The sequence below is a fragment of the Triticum dicoccoides genome, chromosome 6B (assembly GCF_002162155.2).
Source record: "Triticum dicoccoides isolate Atlit2015 ecotype Zavitan chromosome 6B, WEW_v2.0, whole genome shotgun sequence".
NCBI lineage: Eukaryota > Viridiplantae > Streptophyta > Magnoliopsida > Poales > Poaceae > Triticum > Triticum dicoccoides.
Genome location: NC_041391.1, coordinates 722,757,935 through 722,765,163, shown reverse-complemented (window position 1 = coordinate 722,765,163; position 7,229 = coordinate 722,757,935).

Here is a 7,229-nt window from a genome sequence, read left to right as displayed (position 1 = left end):
AGCATGCTCGGCGAGCTCCATGGGTACTCCGGGCATTGTCAGTTGGCTTCCATGCGAAGATGACCATGTTGGCTCGGAGGAACTCAATCCGGGTTTGTCACCCAGCTGTGGAAGCACAAAATCCGAGTGGCATTCCAAGCAACTAGTCCCGTGTTTGAAAACATTCCGGGGAGGATTTTCCGACGACACGTCACAACCAACGACCAACGACAAGCAGATGAAGCTTGTTGACTATCTTGGTTTCTGCCCCAAGCTGGCTCAATCTATCGTGATCGACCAGTACGCACGAGACCTAGCTAGCCAACTCGATCTCTACCCTTCACCATACATGCACAACACCTGATTGCTTTGGCTGGAGAAAATACGAGAATCGTCTTGTGCCCGGCGGCTAGTAAAAAAATCCACCACGCCACCTCCCGCTATATGAGGGCCACCTCCCGCCAGGTGATGCCGCCGCATAGTCCTCCCATCAGCTTCCCACACACAAAGTCACTTTGAGTGGCAACGTTATCTACACTAATGATCCAACCACACATAAGTTGCTTTAAGATCCGAACAATAGGCAGTTATTATTTCTTTTTTTGCCTATACAAAGCGAGTACCAGATGCAATACATCTGCCGGCTCCCACCATTTGTCTTAACATGCAGAAACAGGTGTCACAACTCTCTCTCTCTCTCTCTCTCACACACACACACACACACACAGGTATGGGTTTCTTCTTCCTCCCTTGCAACAAATCCATTGACTTTATTTCATCTTAGCCAACTGAAAACATTTATATCTTTTGAAACATAAGCTCGTTTTTCAAATAATTTATATATTTGAACTCATGACGCCAAGACCTTTAGAACTAAACCTGCTTTGGATACTTTTCGGGCATGTTTAAAATTTCGTATGTGGAACAAACATATTTCACATGAAAAATGTGTTTTTTTTGTGTGAAACAAGACAGTGAAAACTGAAATATAGGTTATGAAAGTGAAAAAAAAATATGATACGGAAATGTCAACTTGTGAAACGGACTATTTGAAAATGTGAAACAATTCATTTCAAATGAGTAAATTAGGTTTTTTATGAAATGTGCAATTGAAATAGATGTTTCTTGTGAAACCATGAAAAGTGAAATGTATGTTTTTGATTTGTAGTCACCACATTAAGTGAAAGGATAATGTATCGTTATGAAATTGATTATTTGGAAATGTGTAACCATTTATTTTAAAACTATGAAATATGTTATATTTTCAAATAATCAGTCTCACAAATGTATATTACAATTATGAAATATGTTACTGACTTGTTTCACAAAATCACATCAATTTCAGCTACACATCTGTGAAATGACATATTTCATAATCTTAAAATAAAATGTTACACATTTCCAAATAATCAGTTCCACAAGTTGTGATTTCCAAATAATCGGTTTCACAATTATGAAATACTGAAATAGGTTGGTTCCACATTTTTCTATTGAAAAAGGTCTATTCCACATTTTTCTAGTTTTATGTGTTTGTTTCACATACGAAATATGAAACGTTGAAATTTAAATGTGTTTGAAATGCATCCAAGATCAGTCCAGTTCTAAAGGTCTTTGCGCCAGGAGTTCAAATATATAAACTATTTCAAATATGAACTTATGATTTAAAAGGTATGAATGTTTTTAATTCAATAAGATGAAATAAAGTCCATGCATTTGTTTGGAGAGGAAGAGAGGACGCATATGCATGCATGTCCTTGCCTGACAAAAAGTATTACATCAGCCCCGGTAGTCTGAGAAAAATAGTACTATGCTAGTGGAACAACTGCTGGAATACCAACATTTTATAAACATTGGAAACTTTTTATGAAACACATGATTCGTTATACGGTACGAGGTGTCAGTAGCTAATTGGCTACACAGCTGCCGGTAGGTTGCGGTGCCGCTCAATTTTCCACTTTAGCTTCCCACCAATTCCGCCAGTGCACCTCAGTTGGCAGGACATGCCACGTGTCGCTTCGCTGTCATCCCGCCGGGGTAGATTTGACAATTCCGTTCACAGGTTTTTTTATGATCATGATGTGTAGAGGGGTATATTTGTAAAAATCTCCTCAGCAAAGATGTCATTGCATGCATGTCCTGGGATTCATAATCAAAATATGTTTTATAAAAATCTTGCTTAAAATCTTGTCCTTCAGGGGGATAAGATCAACTAATCTCTTTTTCGTTTTTCCAGGGGAAAGAGTAATAAAAAAATAATCCTACCTTGGACAAAACTTTTAGGAAATATGTATCAATAATTATGATACCAAATTGATATCCCCCTGAAGATGCAGGTAAGGGGATATGCGTGCACTAGCTAGGTAAATAGTTAATCTATGCTCTATTTTGTTAGAAATCAAAAAAGCTGCGGAAGGAATTCAAGGAATACATGCTGTCTTACCATGCTTTAGAGCATATCAAGATTCACCATTCGGATCCGGAAAAGTCGGGTATGTATGTTCCGTGTTCTTCCTTTCTACCTATTTTGCTTGTTCTCCGCATTAGCCACAACTCCAGTTTGGAAAAGTTTTTCGATGTTGATTCCCTAAGATGTGCCTAATTTGGAGAAAATTGTTTTTTAATGTGTGGGAGCTCCAATACCTAATATATTTTCATTAAACTAATAACACAATGTTGCAATACAAGTTTGGTTGGTTAGGGAGTGCGCACTGCCACCTATAATCAGAAGTACGGGCATTCAACTATTACTCTTCCTTATAAGATTAGGGCCTGTTTGCATTAGAGGAATATAGAAAACATAGGTTTAGAACAAAACAGGGGAAATGAAAAGGAAGAGAGATGCAAAACATAGAATGGAAACCGCTGCATGAAGCCACACCATTGGCCTTCAGAACACAGGAGAAGGAATCCAGCACATGTGGGTCCCGAGTTGCTTGGATGCTTGTGTATGTGTGCCTCAAGGTGAAAGATCAACCAATTGTTTACTGCTCATGTGGGTCCCTGCATGCATGTCTCGGTAGCTTATTCCCTTCCCCTGCCTCCGGCCGCACGAAAAAATGAGATAGCGCTAGATGTTTGTTTTTCGGTGAAAATGCAGGTAAGGGAAACTTTCCTCAAGATCGGTAAGCAGGGATTCCTTTATCCCGAACGCCCAAAAAGCAACAGTTCCTTAGGAATCTGTTTCCTCTACCTTTTCTGTACTTTTCCTTTGTTCCGAACAGGCACTTATTCTTTCTTTTTTTTAAGAAAGGCAATAGATTTTCCTTAGTTCATTAAATAAGGAGAAGAGCCATAAAGTGTTGCCCGAAGGCTTAGAAATAGAGGAGGGCTCTACTCTCTCAGTAAAAGATGAACCACAATTTTTATTACACCCGCGAAAACCCAATTTGATTCATTGGAACATGATGGTGGGTAAGGTTCTCGTGTTCTTAAAGACCCTCACGTTGCGATTGGTCCATAGCTCCCAAGACATGGTTCTTGAAGAACCTTACATTGCGCTGAGGTATGCCTCCATCTCGGGGTCGTGGCCATGGAGTTCATGCATTGACCCACGACCAACGAGGAATCACCGATGGTGTAGAGGTTTCTTATTCTGAGTGAAACGGTCTACACATGCCATGTAGCAAAGCTTTGTATTCCATGGCATTGTTAGACGCCAAGAAGTGGAGTTGTAGGACGTACTTGAACTGCTCTCACATGGGGGAAATCAACACGACACCCCCGCCCTCGAACCTCTTGGAGCCGTGCAAGAGAAGTGTCTTGTGTTCTATGTTGGTGATAACAGGGGGAGTTGGACCTCCGTTCGTTTGGCCAAAAAAGCCGGCTAGGGCCTCGGACTTGATGGTGTTGCGGGACGCATAGGTGAGCCCGTAGGGCTGCAACTCCATGGCAATTGCGACAATTCGACCAGTAGTTTCTTGGTTGGTGATGATCTCAGCCACCCCTGATGGCACAACAATGGTGATTGGGTGTGCTTGGAAGTAGTGAACCAGTTTGCGGGAGGGCATCCTTTAGCCTAGCAAACTTTTTCACCACGTCGTCGACATAAGTCTCGACATTCCTGCCCATTTGGTCTGGAAGGCGACGCTTTCTGAACCGTTGGTACTTGTGTTTTTCAGGCCAAAAGGTATGGCAATGTAGTAGAAGACTCCGAAGGGTGTGATGAACAAAGTCTTTTCTTGATCCTCCTCCTTTATTTCAAATAGGCATCCATAAATCAGAGGAATTCACAGCCAACGGTGGAGTCAAGCACCTGATCGATTCGAGGGAGTGCAAACGGGTCCTTCGGATGCTTTATTGAGTCTGGTAAATTCGATGCACATACATAGTTTTGCAGTGTGTTTGAGTACCATCATGGGGTTGGTGATCCACTCGGGGTGGAGTACCTCCCAGATGAACCACGTGACGAGAAGTTGCAATCTGATCTGCGGTAGTGCCCTTAGTGAAACACCGGAGGCTTTGTTGACTGGTGTGTCATCCAGCTGGATGTGAACAGCATGCTCGGCGAGCTCCATGGGTACTCCGGGCATTGTCAGTTGGCTTCCATGCGAAGATGACCATGTTGGCTCGGAGGAACTCAATCCGGGTTTGTCACCCAGCTGTGGAAGCACAAAATCCGAGTGGCATTCCAAGCAACTAGTCCCGTGTTTGAAAACATTCCGGGGAGGATTTTCCGACGACACGTCACAACCAACGACCAACGACAAGCAGATGAAGCTTGTTGACTATCTTGGTTTCTGCCCCAAGCTGGCTCAATCTATCGTGATCGACCAGTACGCACGAGACCTAGCTAGCCAACTCGATCTCTACCCTTCACCATACATGCACAACACCTGATTGCTTTGGCTGGAGAAAATACGAGAATCGTCTTGTGCCCGGCGGCTAGTAAAAAAATCCACCACGCCACCTCCCGCTATATGGGGGCCACCTCCCGCCAGGTGATGCCGCTGCATAGTCCTCCCATCAGCTTCCCACACACAAAGTCACTTTGAGTGGCAACGTTATCTACACTAATGATCCAACCACACATAAGTTGCTTTAAGATCCGAACAATAGGCAGTTATTATTTCTTTTTTTGCCTATACAAAGCGAGTACCAGATGCAATACATCTGCCGGCTCCCACCATTTGTCTTAACATGCAGAAACAGGTGTCACAACTCTCTCTCTCTCTCTCTCTCTCTCACACACACACACACAGGTATGGGTTTCTTCTTCCTCCCTTGCAACAAATCCATTGACTTTATTTCATCTTAGCCAACTGAAAACATTTATATCTTTTGAAACATAAGCTCGTTTTTCAAATAATTTATATATTTGAACTCATGACGCCAAGACCTTTAGAACTAAACCTGCTTTGGATACTTTTCGGGCATGTTTAAAATTTCGTATGTGGAACAAACATATTTCACATGAAAAATGTGTTTTTTTTGTGTGAAACAAGACAGTGAAAACTGAAATATAGGTTATGAAAGTGAAAAAAAATATGATACGGAAATGTCAACTTGTGAAACGGACTATTTGAAAATGTGAAACAATTCATTTCAAATGAGTAAATTAGGTTTTTTATGAAATGTGCAATTGAAATAGATGTTTCTTGTGAAACCATGAAAAGTGAAATGTATGTTTTTGATTTGTAGTCACCACATTAAGTGAAAGGATAATGTATCGTTATGAAATTGATTATTTGGAAATGTGTAACCATTTATTTTAAAACTATGAAATATGTTATATTTTCAAATAATCAGTCTCACAAATGTATATTACAATTATGAAATATGTTACTGACTTGTTTCACAAAATCACATCAATTTCAGCTACACATCTGTGAAATGACATATTTCATAATCTTAAAATAAAATGTTACACATTTCCAAATAATCAGTTCCACAAGTTGTGATTTCCAAATAATCGGTTTCACAATTATGAAATACTGAAATAGGTTGGTTCCACATTTTTCTATTGAAAAAGGTCTATTCCACATTTTTCTAGTTTTATGTGTTTGTTTCACATACGAAATATGAAACGTTGAAATTTAAATGTGTTTGAAATGCATCCAAGATCAGTCCAGTTCTAAAGGTCTTTGCGCCAGGAGTTCAAATATATAAACTATTTCAAATATGAACTTATGATTTAAAAGGTATGAATGTTTTTAATTCAATAAGATGAAATAAAGTCCATGCATTTGTTTGGAGAGGAAGAGAGGACGCATATGCATGCATGTCCTTGCCTGACAAAAAGTATTACATCAGCCCCGGTAGTCTGAGAAAAATAGTACTATGCTAGTGGAACAACTGCTGGAATACCAACATTTTATAAACATTGGAAACTTTTTATGAAACACATGATTCGTTATACGGTACGAGGTGTCAGTAGCTAATTGGCTACACAGCTGCCGGTAGGTTGCGGTGCCGCTCAATTTTCCACTTTAGCTTCCCACCAATTCCGCCAGTGCACCTCAGTTGGCAGGACATGCCACGTGTCGCTTCGCTGTCATCCCGCCGGGGTAGATTTGACAATTCCGTTCACAGGTTTTTTTATGATCATGATGTGTAGAGGGGTATATTTGTAAAAATCTCCTCAGCAAAGATGTCATTGCATGCATGTCCTGGGATTCATAATCAAAATATGTTTTATAAAAATCTTGCTTAAAATCTTGTCCTTCAGGGGGATAAGATCAACTAATCTCTTTTTCGTTTTTCCAGGGGAAAGAGTAATAAAAAAATAATCCTACCTTGGACAAAACTTTTAGGAAATATGTATCAATAATTATGATACCAAATTGATATCCCCCTGAAGATGCAGGTAAGGGGATATGCGTGCACTAGCTAGGTAAATAGTTAATCTATGCTCTATTTTGTTAGAAATCAAAAAAGCTGCGGAAGGAATTCAAGGAATACATGCTGTCTTACCATGCTTTAGAGCATATCAAGATTCACCATTCGGATCCGGAAAAGTCGGGTATGTATGTTCCGTGTTCTTCCTTTCTACCTATTTTGCTTGTTCTCCGCATTAGCCACAACTCCAGTTTGGAAAAGTTTTTCGATGTTGATTCCCTAAGATGTGCCTAATTTGGAGAAAATTGTTTTTTAATGTGTGGGAGCTCCAATACCTAATATATTTTCATTAAACTAATAACACAATGTTGCAATACAAGTTTGGTTGGTTAGGGAGTGCGCACTGCCACCTATAATCAGAAGTACGGGCATTCAACTATTACTCTTCCTTATAAGATTAGGGCCTGTTTGCATTA